Raw genomic sequence first — 17,596 nt, 5'->3', positions numbered from 1 at the left:
TATAATAATATAGATTGCTACTTAAACCCTGTTCCACATTCATTCACATTCTTTCTTCTGCTCAAATTAATCATTTGGGCAGAATTCCTGAAATACAACATGTGTCTGAAGTCTATCCCAATACTACACATGAGGACATTGTGGACAGCCAAGGCACCAGCCCTTCACAGTCAATATAAAGACAATGCATGTAAAACATGCACACATCTGAAGGCAATTTAGGGTACAGTTAAAAATCTCCCCACTGTATTTGTTTCTAGTTCAAGTTAAACTCAAACTAAAAATGTAACCAAAATGCATTTTATCTTTTCAAGATCATTGTTGACGTAAGACTTTTTCTCTCTCTTTTCAGTGCTGAGTCTTTGCTGCATACTTTAATTTTCTGCAGTCGATTGGCAGAGTGTTCTGTTTTCTGGTCTTTCTGAAATGAAAATAGCCTCTCTGTGAAATCCACAGGTTTCAGCTGAATAAAATGGTGAGGAAGAACAATAACTCGCATTACTCCAGGTTTAAAGCCTTTGACTGACTGCCTACACATTGTAGATTGTAAGGTGCTTTTAATTACTTTATAATCATACTGAACCCAATCTGTTGCATTTGTCACAAATCTGCTTACATGATTGGAGCCATCCCGCTCCCACAGGTTTTCTGAAAAAAGGTATTTGAATAATATTCAAAGCAGGGAGTAAAGCGACAGCGAAAACATGACATTATAATTGAGGCAAAAATGAAAGCTGTTGATTGACAGAAGATTGTCCATTCTTTCAAAGTTAAATGTTACACATTAAATGTTATCCGTCATTAGAGTGCTATATTTGTGTCTATGTTGCATGTACCTCTGTATGTATAGTGTGTTGAAATTGTGTAAAGCAGATAACTTTTTTTTTTGGTTTTGTTTTGTTAATAATTTTAGATATCTCATAAATATTCTTGTTTGATTACTCTCTTAATTTTCTGCAGCTTCATGTTTATATGTTAAAGAACAACAACAAGTAATATTTAAACCATATTTACCTTTTTTTTGGAATAGTGAGCTGTTTTTGTTTTTTAATTTGACCTAAGTCTTCCACTGAATCTTCATATTTTTCTGTATTCTGTGTGGATCCATAAAAAATGGTATGACTCATGAAATTTTAAGAGTGACACTCGGAAAATGTTTGCTACAACACAAGATAATAAAATGCCATTCTCGTGTGCAAATAGTATTTACAAAAAGTATCTGTGTATCACTCTAGTCGAACAAAACTAATCACTTCGGGAACGTTTTTGTGTGTAGAAGTTATTAAAAGTATTTGATCTAGTTGACATTTAATTATTAGTTATTTAATCTGTCATTGAAGCGTTCACAGTACCACGATGCTACGTGTTCCTGATTACCTAATAGACTTTATGCCAAAAAGGAAACATAGAAGTGAAGAATGTAAAAAAGGAATCATCTCCTATTCAAAAAAAAAAAAAATAGAGACACATAATGTAAATGTGAATACTCATTTTGCATCAATTTGTCTGCACAGGAGACATGTTTCACAGCTTAGACTCACTCTTTTCCACCTTTCATTGATTCATTGGAGAAAGTGCTTATCTTGGCAGTCGGGGTCCATTAACTGTGATACTTTTCCGGGATGCTTGTTGTTTAGACCATTATTAAACTCCTGTTAACAGCTGCAGAAGATCGCATTAGCCAAGAACAGATTCTTTCTCCGTGACACCCTCCAATATTCTAGGGAAGCACGAGCACTAAGAGACTCTCTGCTGCTGTAAGACATCTGTTTTCAAACATTAGGAATGCTTCAGGGCTTCTAATGGAGTCTCCAGGGGTAAAAAAAAAAAAAAGACTCCATCTTTGAGGAGTGCCACATTCTACCTTCAGTGTTTGACCAGTCTATATTTTAGGTTTATTAACACCGTTTCGATATGTAAAGATTGTTTTGATTGCATGTATCTATTCATCCATCTATTAATTCATTCATTTTCCACTCGCATCCTATGCAGGATGTGAGTAGAATAGTTCTACTCTATTCAGGATAGTGGTGTGGAAAATACTTGGTTGTAATTCTCCACAAGACAGATAACTGTACATAATCCCTCCTAAGGTTATGTTTACTCTTCTTTATGGAGCCATTTATGCATGGAGAAAGAAAAAAAAATGTTTTTTTTTTTTTCTTGAATATTGTTTATCTTTCTCATCACATGTGTGCAGTTATCTTTATTTCCTCAAGCTCTGACAGTAGAAAGAATAAGTGCAAGTGAAAAATCAATATTATGAAAATATTAGGAACAGAGTGCTTCTGGAGAATAACTACCATTCTTATTGCTCTCTTTATTGGAGAACCTGAATCATCCTTTAATAACTAATAGAAGACATTTATTACTATCCAGGCCAAGAGGGCTATAGGTAAAACAAGAATGGAAGCAGAACACTGCAGATAAGGGGTTGTAGATCAGTAGCTTCATGTTAAAATAAATAAATAAAATAAACTGAAAATAACAGTAAATGTGACCAATCTTACCTTCTCGCAAGACAACCTTTATTTTCTAAGTAATCAGCAGCATTTTGCTGCAATAGAGTAACTTAAAGTTTTGTGCTTTTCAAGACATAATAATGGTGCAGGGAACTATTGTTCAGTGCTGTATTTCATCTAACTGTATTTATTGGCCTTGGACTCTCATTTTCACATTGCAACCACAAATGTCAGGTTTTATTAGTACTTAATGTGAAGGACCGACATAAATCACTGCATAGTTGTAGTGTGAAAAGAAAAGGATAAGTAGTTTAAAAAGGACAATCCGAAAAGTGTGGCATGCATTTTATCATCCAGCCACAGTTACTCTGATACTCCAAACAAATTTAGTGCATCAGTTATACACTGGGCCTCCTGTATTCATGGAGGTTAGAGACCACAGCCACCCACAACCCGCTGAAATATGCAAATACTGAGACTCCCGCTAAAAATGCTTATAACTGCCTGTTTTAAGAGTTTATACACTAAACATACTTTAATAGTTCACACGGTGTTCCTCATCTTCACTATGGAGGCACATCCAATCACCTGTACTCCAGCTGTACTCCCTTAAAGTTGCATGTCAACTATTGCGCCCTGGTATTTCAGCTTCCCAAGCTACATTTACTTCTTTTGAATATATCAGATGTGCTCCATAGAAAATAGGCTAGTTCTTTCCTCTCTGCAGTGTTGTCGGCAGGTAGGGTCTCCAGCTGACGGTCATTAGGAGTAATCTAGGAGCAGTATGGCACTGATCAAGAATGACGTCACATCTGCTCATTAATATTGACAAACACGTGTGACAGCTAAAGTTGCCTGGATGTTTGGATAAGTGGAGTGCAAACGTTCGACGGCAACATCTACGATACTTATAATTTTGAAAGATAATGACGTCCTGGGAGCTTAATTTTAACATGCTTCGATCAGGAAACATTCTGCATAGCAGTGTTGAACTGAAGAGGGCTCAAAGTGGGCAGAAAGAAAACAGCATTAGTAGAATTACTAGCAAAGGGAAGTTTCTTCCTTCTTAGCGTGGACGGGCTGTGTGGTAGCTAGCACTTGCTGGCAATACAAAAATATAGACCTCAAAACACTAAGCAATACCAACATGGAAAAGCAATTCACGCGGTAGTCCACACCGCACAAACTACATAAATCCTATTGTGATCCGACCAAGCAAGATTGCTTTTTTAACCCTACATTCTTTATTATAGCTTCACTTAGATAAAGATAAACATATCTGGTATCCAAAGAAACATCATAATTTTGGCTAAAAACCTAGGAACAGCATATCTACACAAACCAATCACAGATACAACTGCAGCCAGTTGAATTAGAAAGTAAGCAACCACAAAATTACATCACTGCAAATCTCAGCTGGTCACGTCTTCGACTGACACGATCATCCGTTGAGAGCAGAGCTTTTACAAAGTCCAGAAATATATGTTTTGTTGTAATCCACAACAAATCTTCAAAATACAGTTATTTTGAAGAGCATAATTATCACTTGAGTTTTAAAAACAAAATACCTTGGTGTTTTTTTTTTTTTTTTTTTGTCAGAATCCTAAATCCACTGAAATAAGTTTGTATTCATAGAGCAACTCCTGAGGTAAACTCATGGTCTGAATGTCCTGCATTTCAGTGTGTGTTGTGTTTATGTTTATGATAATGGGTGATATTATGTATTATATGTTTATGTTTTTATTCCACTGAGAAAAAGCTTCATAAATGTACTGCATGCAAAACTATTGTGTGACATGGAAATATTTGTTTATGTGGAAAAGTCACATCTGTTGGACGTTTGCCCAAACCAGCAGGCAAACGTCTTACCAATGCATTCTGTTCTCTTTTTTGGGCTTTTGATAACATGGAAAATAAAGTTACATCATCCAGTTTGTCAATCACTATTTCATCCTCTTCCGAACTTCTGAACTCGTAACAGTCGTTCCTGTCTGCCACGATTACTGAAAACACCATAATGTTTTTGCAGTGAGTGCTTTTCACAGTGTGTCTTGTGGACCTTCAAGGGTGTGTGGAAACATGAATGTCCCGCAACTCGACTTCAGCCTAACATTTCAAGCAACCTCTCTGAGAGCTGTAAAATCTCTAGGAAAGCAAAGTACTGATGCAACTCAAAATGTAATTGTGACACATTATTCATTCTTCCTCATGTATGGCTAATACACGAGGAAGCTGTATTTGTACTCTCAGACAAATACAGCTTATAAAAATTGTAGACGCAGGGATTTAAGTTAGTTAAACAATAACGTAGAATAAGGCTTTACAAACTCTTTGACTTTATTCATACAAGAGAAAAGACAAGAACCTTGTAGATGAGGAAATTACGCATCAATCATATTCAGTCTTTCTGAGACTTACCTTTGGAGCCACCCTGTTCTGCACAGTTAATTACTGAGCTGGCAAATTCTGGGAAGGGCAGCTCTCAAGATCTGGCTACAGGTCACTGGCTTCAAATAGTCGATTAACTGTTCTTGATCATCACTTCACTGCAGACTTTTCAGATGTCTCTGAAATATGAAAGTTTGATATGAAAAGCTAAAAAGATACAAAACACTATTTTAGTCGATGAATCCATCTATCTATCTATCTATCTATCTATCTATCTATCTATCTATCTATCTATCTATCTATCTATCTATCTATCTATCTATCTATCTTTTCTTTCTTTCTTGTTTAGTGTCTAATTTTCTCTCTCTAATAACCAACCCCTTGTACTAAGCTTTGCTTCCTCCAGAGGGTCTGGAGAAACGATTGCATCCTGGAGGTGTGGACTCTATCTGCTAAGGTGTTCAATTTTGCCCAATCACTAACGTTTGCCCGTGACGTATGTAATGTACCGGTTCGACGCTAAGAAGCTTACCAGAAGTTTCCTGCGCTACAAACAATCATCCTCCACTGTGAAGAGAGAAGTGCTGATCTGAATGAGTCGGCTGTTAATGTCGATTCAATATGTGGAAGTGGCCAACATGGACTGAACAGCTTAGTTCACTTCCTTTACTGTCATTGCTAAAACTACAGGCAGACCTTATGAAACAGGGCAGAGAATCTGTTATCTTTCACAACTTCTCCTTCTGTTAGCTAATTGGCCTGGTCAAAAGTTGACTGGAGACAATCTGAGTCAAGGAGAGTGAGCCCAGACTGTGCTGGAAGTGAGAAGTTTTTTTGAGCGGAATTGCATAGGAAGACAACAGCCAGGCTACTTCTCAGCCCACTGAGATACATTTTTGTGGCATTCAGTTTTCAGTTTTTGTTTAGTGGTGTAGAGGTATACAGCCAAAGGGAGTGCTGTGTTCTGACAGCTTTAACTTAATGATTGCCAAGCATTACCCTATTCTGTAGGTCCTTTGTCCTTCTTTATGAAGACACCTTCAGAAAACATCAGTATTTCTAATAACATTTGTTTTATAACTACAGAAAACCAACTACAACTGAAAGAATGGTCTGGTTTGTTTGTGAACAGGACAAATACATTTTAAATATAAATTGGCATTTGCCTAGAGAGCAAGAATTTGATCCAGCCATTGTCTTATCCAAAATTGAGGTCCTGTGTGTTGGGGAAATACACAGTCCTAGCCTAAGTCTAGGACAGTGTTTCTCAATTCTACTCCTCGGGGACCACTGCCCTGCACGCTTTAGGTTTTTCTCTTCTGCCACACACCTGACTTGAATAAGTGGGTGGTTAACAGGCAGCGCTTCATGTCATTCATATGAGGTCATCTAATGATTTGTATCAGCTGTTTTAGAACGGAGACACTTCTAAAATATGCAGGGGCGGCGGTCCCAGAGGACTGGAATTGAGAAGCCCCTATAGCTCAGAAATGATTTGTAGTTTCTTCAGGAACTTGTGGTTCTCCCTCAAAATTATCTTCCAGTGAAATTTGTCTGGAAAAAAGGGAGGCATTCTGCTCAGGTGATTGAATCTTAACTATCTCAACAAAGTGGAGCACCACAACATTAAGGGAGGAAATCACATTTGATTATTGCGGCGGTGGGACAATAAACCAGGAGGGAGATTAAATGTTTAGATATGAGTTTGGCTCAGTGTCACTGATCTAGTGTCTGCTACAACATCTAAAAAACAATGGTTATTGTAGTGTTTTTCAATACAAGTTATGGGCTATTTTTTTTGTTTTTGTCGTGTCCTGGATGACTGAGAACCTATAAGTAGGTAGAAATTATGAATATCTGGGAAGTATCTGTCATGATCCTGTTTCTGTGTGTTTATTTTTGAGTTATTTCTGTGTTTATTGTTATCCTGTTCCCTGAGTCTCTGTCTCTGCGTCTTCCCCGATGATTGTTCCCAGGTATGTCTCGTTCCCTTGATTACCCCGCGTGTATTTATGTCCACCTGTTGTCTCTGTCTCTTGTCGGGTCCTTGTCTTATGTCTTACGTCTGTCTCAGTTTGTCTAGTTTTCCAGTTGTACTGTTAAGTCCTGGTTTACTAAGCTCCGTGTTCAGACTTTGTGACAGTGCTACCGGTAACTAGCCGTGTGCAATAGTTCTCTCCCGTGCTGCCTGTCCTGGACTGTTTTATGCGTTATTGTCATCATTAAAACCATCATTATCATCACCTTACCTGGGTCTCAGCGTCACTCCTCATCACCTACCACCAATTCTTGACAGTATCATAACTTAAACTTAATGCTCAAAGCACCAGGGATTTTCTAGAAATATATTGAGAGTTTATTTTGTAATTTTAAAGACTGCACATTGAAGATGGTGAAAAACGGAGCTGATAGCGAAAATTCAAGCTGGAAGACTCCGCCCCCTCCGTTCACCCATCGGCGTCATGCTCATCTCCGACCTCAGCGCTGGACCTCACTCAGCGCGTCCAATCATCAATCAAGCTCTGCATAAAAGGATCCACACCCAAGCCGTCAGCCGGTTCCCAGCTGCGTTCAACCCACCACCGCCCCTTCTCCACCCACATCCTTCGGCTCTCCAGGATAGCACCCTTTCCCGACCTCCACCACCAGTGTCGGGCCCCGGGGGAGAGCATCCCTAATCAGTTATTGGGATGTTCATCGAGTTCACATCAAATCTCAGCTCATATCAGCTACCGGGGCCCGAGCGCCAAAGAACTGCTATTCATTCCTGTCATTAAATCTTTTAATTGTTCCTTTTTCTTCATCTGAGTCTTTCCAGATTGAAATAAAGGTACACTTTATTTTTATTCTATTTACCGTCAGCTGCTCTGCTCTATTTCTCCTCTGCTCTCTGCTCCCACACACTGAGCTGTCAGCCACTCACAATGCTCAGGCTTTCCCTCCTTTTTCAATCTCTCTTCATTAACAGAGTTAAATGTGATTGAAATACACTGCTCGAAAAAATAAAGGGAACACTCAAATAACACATCCTAGATCTGAATGAATGAAATATTCTCATTGAATACTTTGTTCTGTACAAAGTTGAATGTGCTGACAACAAAATCACACAAAAATCATCAATGGAAATCAAATGTATTAACCAATAGAGGCCTGGATTTGGAGCCACACACAAAATTAAAGTGAAATGTTCCCTTTATATTTTTGAGCAGAATATTTGTTAAGGGAAAAAATTGCTTAAGTCTATCAAAGCAGTGCAGGCAGTTTTGCTAGTTTTGATTTACAAGGCATAATAAGGCAGTTTATCATGATTCAGCCGAAGTAAAGAAGTGCCAGTGGATTTAAGGATTTGTTATTAAAATATTAAGCTGAACAATTTGACCAACCAAGCTTGACTTCCTTTGTCTTTGTTTAGGCTAATTTTGGAATGTGAGCTTTTTTGTTTATAGGAACAATGGCGAGTCAAGATAAAATAACCAACAAAAATCATCTCTTCCAGCATTTGCAGGGCTTAAGTAACCTGGCTGTCTATTTTTATATATTGGAGAATTAGTCGTAAATATTGTCACTTTCAAATTGCAAGGGATAAATTTGCAGTAATGTGACCCAGTAAAGCATATTGAAGGATTAGTGCCACAGAGATACGAAGACTACTCTTTTATTGCCAAGGTCACAGATAAAAAGTAGGTTGTAAAGCATTGTTTGAAATCCTCTTAAAGAACTCAAGAAACAATTCTGTTTTGGTACAGGACATCATTTAATCAATAAATGTAACATTATTTTCTATTTCAGCAAAAATGTCCACATGAAGCTTCTTTTATATGCTGATATTTCATATTTTTTGAAATGTATAATTTAAATAAAACATATGCTTTCAAACACATGAAGTACCTTGTCCTTGACTTGACTAAAATTAGACAATATATGAAACTGTCGAACCGTGGCTCACTTTATAATCTCCTCCTGAAAGTGCCTTTAAGTGCAGTGGTGCCATAAACAATGACCATTTTTTAAATGATAAGGGAATATGGCATGGAAAAAGCAATGTCTGTCTGTAGTTGTGTGCACTTGGCTCATTTATTAATTTATTTTAGTACTGAAGAAAGCTCCAGGGAGTTAAATGTTTTTAAAAAATCCATGATTAATGAAAGATTAATCATGAATTTTGTAGAGGAACAGGAAGAGTTGTCACTCTCTATTTGGGCCGGTTTGGAGTTGGGTAGAAGGAGGAGACAGGAAAGGGGGGAAAGGGTGGGAGATTGTGAGATGGTGGATTGGAGTGGATCTGGGGGTGGATGTCAAGGAGTGAGAGAAGGCAGGGGGAACTGCCAATGAAAATGACGGGAAAAGGGTTTTGGAATTCATGAGATGTTGACATAGCAAGAAGCCTGCAACACTACAGCACAGCCTTTGTTGTGTGACCCCATTAAATCAGCCATCACATTGTGGGCAGCACAGAGTCACAAATGGGATACAAAAGGCCTTGCTTTACTTTTGGACCAATACAGATACTATGGCGAATATAGCTGAGAATGGAGTAAAAAATTATGTCCAAATGTGATGTTTTGAAAAGAAAACTTTCTTTCTAAAATATATATAATTACTGGTGTAACAATCCAGTCAACTATATGTGTTAAACATTATTTAAGAAGGCCACTATAACAGTTTTCAAGGACGGTAAGCCTATTATGGCAAAGTAAGTCTACTATTTAAAATAATAAGATCTATTTTAAAAGTAAGAATGATAGTTGTTCCTGAAACTGCAGTATTGTGTTGACAACAGCGCAGTTGCTTTTGAAGGCTTCTCATCAAGCTAGCTGACAACACCAAGTTACTAAAATACAGAATAAGCTTCTTGCCTGAATACCAATTTGACAGGGAGTAAGGTAGATAGAGAAGGGGAAGAGATGCAGCAAATGGCTTGAGACCAGGAATCGAACCCAGGACAGCCACTTTTAAAGTTAAAGACTTGCCAGTCACCTTGTCTGGTTAACAGAATGTTTTGCTACACCCATGTATGCTTTGCTCATTTTATTCTCATTTTAACAGCAGTTGAAGTTGTACGTATCTGAGGAATTTTAAAGTGTTGCACAAACAATGAGCAAAGTGCTTGACTATTCCGTGTAGTATTGAAAACTACCCTCGTGAGGATTCGGTTTCTTCAAAGGTAAGAAGTCCTCCAGTGAGAATTATTTTCACACCTCATTAAAACATTTTCAGTGCCAGTTGAAACAAACGTTGAGCAATAGCACCAGGAAATGGAAGCTGAAGCATTTTAAATCAGATAATAACATGTCACAATCATGCAATATGACCTTTCATATTTGACAAAATGTCATGTTTATTGTTTGTTTCAAAATTGTTTGCTGTATTATATTTTAATCGTATAAGCCACTTTAAACTCCCTTGTTGCTGAAATATGACGTACAAAAAATTTGTCTTATCTTGTATATTCTGCTAAATACTAATAAGTTTATATATTTTACAGGGTCAATTACATATAAAATAAAATACAAGATAATTTTAAAGAAGAACTAGATATTCTCAATTTAATTTGGTTTTATTATTTCTTTGCATCCACACACACATATTTGCTTAAATTTCCCTTATAAATTATACATTTGTTCATAGATTTGTAGCCATCAACAAGCTTCTGGCTTAACGTGGCTAGATATTTGACCGCTCTTCTTGGTAGAATTGGTAGCACTAATTTAAACTAGGCTGTCAATCATAGCAAACACATTTATATTGTTGATGTGGAGGATTTTGGTAAGCTATTCCAGAAGCTTAATGTTACCCTCCTTTAAAAAAACTAGGTCTCATGTTCATTTAGGATTATCACTGTGTTGGAAAACCCAACTTGATAAAATTAAAAGTAGAAGCAAAAGCTATAGTATTTAAGACAATTTAACAAGCTCTTTTCCCCCAGTCTAATTGCTCTCCAGCATCCTCTTAAAGGCAATCATCATAACTGGCTAGTTTAATTTATGGTCTAATATATGGAAAGCTATTTTTTTTTTTTTAAACCCATAATTTATACCAAGTAATAGAGATACACTGGAAGTACAATTCAAATAATTAGTGAGACGCCTTTCTTGCAATAATTTCACATCAATACTTATGCCTTTGTGTTCAACCTTTAAAATAGTCTCCCATGTTTATCTCTCAGTCATAAAAATACAATGATATTGCCAATATCTGCGTCAGGTATCACACTTATTGCTGAATTTTACAGCAATAACTGTAAAATCATTTTGTCTCATTAAAATGAGAGACAAAATGAACAGACTTTTGAACAGCTCTGTCTCTTGGGCAAACATTTTAGAGTATAATAGATAGGGAAATGATGCGTGGAGTGAAGGAACACAGTGAAGTAAACAGGCAGCTGCTTCTGCTGGGAACTTCAGTGATTTCACAGTTTTTGGGATTTGTCGCTGGCAGAGTGTGGCTGATATCAGACGTACAGGCTTTCAATAAACAACTAAAGTCAGTGGTGTTAACTGCATGCTAATTCATTCTTCCTTCAGTGTGCTGTTTTCCAGCTTTCTGAGGGCTGGATGTAGTTCAGGTGCTGTTTTAGACTAAATCAACATTATTTAATTGCATCTGTACACATATGTAGCACCGTTTTTATATATCAGGCATGTAATGGTGGACTACCATCATTGTTTCGTACGTATTCTGGTTTTAAAGTCACAGTTTCTCACAGGTTCTCCTACCAAAGATAAATAAAAACATCAGATTGTTTGTGTTTTGTCCAGCAGAGAGAGAGAGAGAAAAGAATTGTTTCATTTCTTAAAGGAATTTTGTTTTAAAACTTAAAAAGTGTAAAAGTATAGAACTGATTGAAGATGTGTGTAATGATGTTCAGAAATGTTCAAACAAGAATTTGCACATATTTAACAATTTGGTTTTGATTGTGATATATGTTTAAAAACGTATCACAGGTTTTTGTCTAAATGACGTTAGAACTGTTTTGGTATTTTGACAACGTAATTTACCAGTTGTACCTGAATGCAGCATGCGCAGTTGGAAAAATCCCCTTTTATCAATGCGAATACTCCGATTTGAGGAAGTTTGAACTGTTTTTGCTACCCGTTGAAGCGGGCAATTTGCTCCCTCAGTCCCCGTATCCCTATTGCTTACATTTGGCTTAAAGCAGGTGAGTATTTCATTTAATAGCAGGGCGACGCACAAATCGCCCTGCCATTACTGTTAAAGCTCCAGTAGGTAACTTTTATTTAAAAATGTGTGGAAGTTCATTGTCAATCTCCCTCGTGTACTCGCTGCTAGCATACTGTGGTTAGCAGAATGGTATGCTAGCATTCCGTTAAAACTGCTAGCCATTCTGTTTAGCATTCTGTTTAACATAAAATCGGGTTTCGATATGACTGTTTATATTTGCATATCTAACTACATTTGGACCATGCCGAATCATACTTTAAGGTATCTGCGTTTACATTCTGACTAGTAAGAAGAACAATTCAAGACATATTCAATTACAGTTTTATGATTCAAAATGCCTTTCAAGGTATCTCAAATGATGTCACTTGGGAAAACTCAGAAGCCTTTTGGAATACTGGGCTGAGAAAGGTTTTCCTTGAAGGAACTGAAAAGTGTTGCTCGGGAGAGGAATTAATTTATATTTCATACCTTTTCTCAAGGTTTATTGGCACTGACACTTTTCTCTTTTACGTACAAACATGTTAAAATTCTAGCCAGCAAGCTACTATTTTATTTTTTTTCTAAGACATTTCAGAGTAGTTTTTTTCTGTTGCTTGACTTCAAAATATTGACAAAACACAGGCGGTTTTCATCACAGGTTTCTAATACAAAAAAGGGGGGGGGGGAAAGAAGTCGGCCTGTAAAGCATAATTTTCTTTGAACATAAACGCATGCACATAACCATATTCGCACATGCAAACACCGCAAAGTAAATGAATACTATCACATTGGAAATGTGTTATTTAAGGTCTCCACCTCATATCTGGTGTGAAATTAAAACCCATGAAAGCTGCCTAGATCTTGCAAATGAAAATGGAATAACATTCTGATTTGTTCCTTTCCACCAGTACAGCAAAGCATTGGTGCTGAGTGAAGTAGAAGACATGCTGGGCAACAGTATAGATGAGAACGGAAGGTAATCGTGCAGTCTCCACTAGCAATCAGGAGGTGCAGAGGGCCTCATGGGGGAATGGATGCAAAGGTGGTCAGTGGCATGAGCTAAAGTGGAATTTTTCTTCTGCCTGTCCCTGCCATTCCTTGATGCAAGGGCCAGCTTGAGTAGAAAGACATACTGTGGCCTGGAAAGTCAAGTCATTTCCTCCTGCTGCCCTAATTCTGCCTGTGGCATAGCTCAAATCTGACACTGATCCCATATTTGTCAGAGGGTAAAACCTGGATGCTATTTGATAGCAAACCTCTGGCACTCTTTCTGGTCGACTCTTGACTGGAACTCAGGCTTTCCAGAGGTAGCATTCACAACGCTGAGCCACCTGAAAGACATCCCCACTTCGCAATTTTTTTTTTTCTTCTGCAGCACAAGAGAGGAAAACGTCTGCAGCAGTGCTCCATTTGATTTCAACACGGCACCCTGTGTGGATTTACCTAACAAACAGCAATGGGTAAAAACAAAAATGTCTGGACAGTGCGCTGTTCTACTATAAGAGAACAGAACTGACAAATTAGTCTATCAAAGCCACCACACGTTCTATTAGCTGTATTCACAGCCACATGTATACTCTCTGCTTTCATTTGCAGCCCCCCTCCATCATGTTGCTTCATTTATCAAAAGCTGAAATAATGTGGCAGGGATTTATTATCTTGTTCAGAAGCCAGGACTCATTTGCACAACAGAGGCCACAATCCCCAATCTGGCATTGATTTCTTTTGATTTATGTGAAACAAGAAGTGTTCAGAAAGCATGTTCATTGAGCCTGCCCCCAGCACCCACATATTATTTGTTTAGAATGACAGTGACATGGACTACGGTGACACACGGAAGCATATAAACAAAATTAATCAATTTACCACATTAACTATCCTCATCGCTTGTTATTGTTGTGCACCTTAGTATATTTTTAGCTTGGCGTAATGCACTACTTTAAATATTTATGAGTGGAAAATCTGCTTGTATACGGTTGTGTGTCTGCTCAAGAACATTTTCGAGGCATTGTCTCGTAAAAAGGTAAACGCTTGGCAGATGCAGTTTACAAGTGAATAAGTTATTATTTAAAAAAAAAAAAAACTGAATGTCAAGGTGAGCTTGTCGGTAACAAAGATATCTGACGAGGAATTTGTTGCCTTTCATCTTTTTGGGCTGTAAACCTCTTATTGAACTTTCTGAAGTTGAACATAAACATTAAATAAGATATTCACTGCCTTTACTTTCAATCTATCTGACTGTACACACAAATATCTGCAAGGGAAGTAACATGTTTTTGAGGGAAAGTCAGACATCCTTCTCCCCTGGGACACTAGCTAATTAAATTGGATTGAAAAGTGTTCACACTTCACAAGGGACATGAAGTCCATTGTGTGAGTTCTTGGTCTAACCCAAGGAGTCCATCTAGTGGAACTCATCTTGGTGGAACTCAAAAAAAGTCCAAAAGGAGATTACTAGGAAGCACTTTGATTGGGTGGTGATCATTTTGATTCAGAAGGGCAGTGGTTCTGCTTCAAGTTTCCCCCGGATAGAGGAACTTCTCAGTACATTTAAACTGAGCCCAGGCTCTCCATATAGGATGTTCATTTTAACAGGTTGTTCCCTGGATTTTGGTGTTTTCACCAAGAAGTAAATCAAAAGATTTGAGATTGAGTTGATTTCTCACAGTGACCTTGCCTAAAATAATTAAATATTTACAACTTCCCCCCTCCTCCCTCCTGTAAAAAACCCCTCAACACTTAGACTATTGTTTTTGTTGCTGAGGTCTACTTGGGCGATAGCAATTTTCTTGTATGTGGGTCGGGATGGGTTATCACACATCTTATGACGTGATGGATAATGAAAAGACCTTATTTTTCCTGGCAGGTCAAGAAGATTTTTGCTTAGCCTCCTTTGTTCCTCCCACTTTCCTGTGCAGAAATTATACTTGAGAGATCACAGTCAGCTGTTACTTGCAAATGTTATTTTAATCACTTCGCAAGAATCATATTTGCATACTTCTCTGTATTGATATCCTTAGCGTTGTTCTGTTGCTTTGATGGTCTTATGCAGATTTAGTGGCCATGAGCTCCGTTTGAATGCATAATTCATAATCCTCTGAGATAGTACTGTATACAGTAGGAGATAACACTCAAATGACCAGCACGCTGATCTCAAATCACAACAGTTGAACTTTACTGCACATGCTGTCAGAGGAAAGCTATTGAGACCCAAGTTGAACATTTCCTCGCCTATGACTGAAATGCTAATACCTGATTTCTATGCTATAACAGCAAATTGTTGGGTCAACGGGGTCTTTCATGGTTTGAATATTTGGTGCATCTCATAATAGGAGACCTTGAACTCTGTCTGAAATGTACTAAGAAATGTGTTTCTATGTTTACATTGTTACATATAATCTAATCATTGTACTATATAAAAAAAGTAGCTATATAATGCTGATCCACAGCAAATGACCTCTAAAGAAATTGCAATAACCCGTGAATATGGAGACCTACACTAACTAGCTAGGAAGATACATAGGCAGCCTTCACAAAACAGGAATAGATTAATATTATTGCAATATTATTCTCAAATACTTACCTTTTTCTGTTTGTAGTTAAAAATTTTTTATACAATATCAAGTCTTTTTTTTTTTTTGAAAAATCCTTCCTGTTTTGTAAAAAATTCAGAGCAAACATGAACAATAAATAACTGTCAGACAATGCAAACCAGATGTAAATATTTATGAACCTCATCTTGATTGTTGATCTATTTTGCTGTCATATTTAGTTTTTAAGGGATAAGGCTGATAATTGCTTTTTGTGTTAATTTCTAGCAGTGACAGTTGGTGGGTTCTGTTTGCCTTTTATTATACGTTTGTCACTGTGTGCAGAGTTGCTAATGCAAAATACTGAGTTCTCCTTAATTTTGGAGTTCACTGTTGTGTCACCTATTGAACCAATGTGATATTGTTTTGTATGTTTATGAATAATTTTAAAAGATAACTAAATTTAATTAGAAAAATAAATGACCCACAGAAAATATTAAGGCCTGCAAAATTGCTGCGGCAGCATTTAAGCCGGACCCCCACTCCTTTATGGACTGGTGCTGTTGCTTAAAAACATTCCTTCCTGAACGGTTGCAATCCTTATCCTAGCTGAATGCTATATACGTCTTACATTGCACCCATAGAATGCACCCATATCAGACAGTTTAAAAAATTTGATTTAAATGCAGATGCATTCACTATACCATTATACACTTTTAGGTGGAAAATAAGAACCAATCACTATTTTTTTTTTATCTCAAAACTCAAAATTGTATAATACAGCTAATTTAATGTTCAGTTCATTAAGGGTCCTGCTAGGAACTCATTATTGCCACCATTGTTTTATTTAATTTCTAAATTAAAATGAGACAGAGAATAGGCCAAGCTGATTTGTAGACACGTGGGAGACGAGCTTTTTTTTTTTTATATTAAATTTTCTAAAATAAATTTTAAATATAGTGTTCATGGGAATTTTCATTGTAAGGTCCTACTTGAGTAGTTTTTTTTTTTTTGAGACAAATCTCTATTCCCCTATCCCAATATCTGACTTGTTTTTCAGTGTTGAAGAAAACTTCTCTGCCTTTGCTGAAAATCACCCGTTTGTCTGCATGCACCATTGATATTCTAGCTGCACAATCGGGTCACCAGGTAAGCCAGACTTCCGTGATTGTGTTTAGAATGTCTAAAACATCAGTTTCTTTAATGTAACACATTTATTTACAGAATCTCATGTCATGGTATATTGCAAGCAACATTTAATGGCAAAATTGTCAGATTTTGTAAAAGACAAAATACATAAAATAACAAACAAAAATGAGCAAGAGGGTGAATGTGAAAGTATGAATGTGGCAATGGTATTGAATAAGCTAGTATAAGATTGGTTTTCAGTTGTACAACATCCAGAGGGAGGGCATTCCAGAGTTGTGGATGAGAACTGCTGAAAGATCTGGTGGTGGGCAGAGTGTATAGGAGGGAGTCAGAGATGGACCTGAGTGTGAAAATTGCAAAATGTAAATTATTCATACCAATACGATTATTTTTAGGATGTCAAATAATTCTATACCATGAGCATCATCATGTCAGTACAGAAGCAAGTGCTTCTCAAAGATTAAAGCAAAAAGCCAATTGTAACCAGGGCTGTTGTAAACAATTATTTTAGTAATTGATTAGTCTATTGATTATTCTGATGCTTAATCAAATAAAAATTGTCTCATTCTTTAGTAGTTATATTAGCTGGTAGAATGTATGAAAAAGAAAATGCTAGAGAAAAACAATTCAGTTCTTTTTTTTTTCTTATAAGAAAACATTTTTGCTTGAAATGCAATATGATTCAAACATCACGTTTAGTCTCAAGTTTGAAGTATAAAAAAATGTTTGTCATTGGTGTGTGCTACTTGGAGTGTAGCAGAGAGCAAGGAGGGGGGATGAGCAGCGCTAGACAGAGTAGTGATTCACAGTGCAAAGACCCTCCTCTTGGCTCTGATTGGTTGTTTCTGGATAGCACTGGGAGAAGGCAGAAGAGCTTTCTTATCTGTCTCATACCTTCCTGTCACA

General features: G+C 37.1%; 1 long non-coding RNA gene across 3 annotated transcripts in view; it reads left to right on the top strand.

The window, feature by feature from the left end:
* Positions 1 to 11,863: 11,863 nt before the first annotated feature.
* LOC106939937 (uncharacterized) overlaps positions 11,864 to 17,596 on the top strand; it is a 28,780-nt gene continuing 23,047 nt past the window's right edge. Inside the window, exons 1-4 of one of the 3 annotated variants that reach the window (XR_001422954.1) lie at positions 11,864 to 12,009; positions 12,920 to 12,987; positions 13,387 to 13,471; positions 16,602 to 16,690. This is a non-coding gene — a long non-coding RNA (uncharacterized LOC106939937). The remainder of the gene's footprint in view (positions 12,010 to 12,919; positions 12,988 to 13,386; positions 13,472 to 16,601; positions 16,691 to 17,596) is intronic. The other 2 variants (XR_001422955.1, XR_001422953.1) reach the window with 2 other exon arrangements.

Source organism: Poecilia latipinna, unplaced genomic scaffold, assembly GCF_001443285.1.
Source record: "Poecilia latipinna isolate Pla-1442-1.1 unplaced genomic scaffold, P_latipinna-1.0 Scaffold3033, whole genome shotgun sequence".
In the NCBI taxonomy this organism is placed as follows: Eukaryota; Metazoa; Chordata; class Actinopteri; order Cyprinodontiformes; family Poeciliidae; genus Poecilia; species Poecilia latipinna.
Note: the sequence above shows the minus strand (reverse complement) of the source record. Positions and strands in the feature narration are given on the sequence as shown.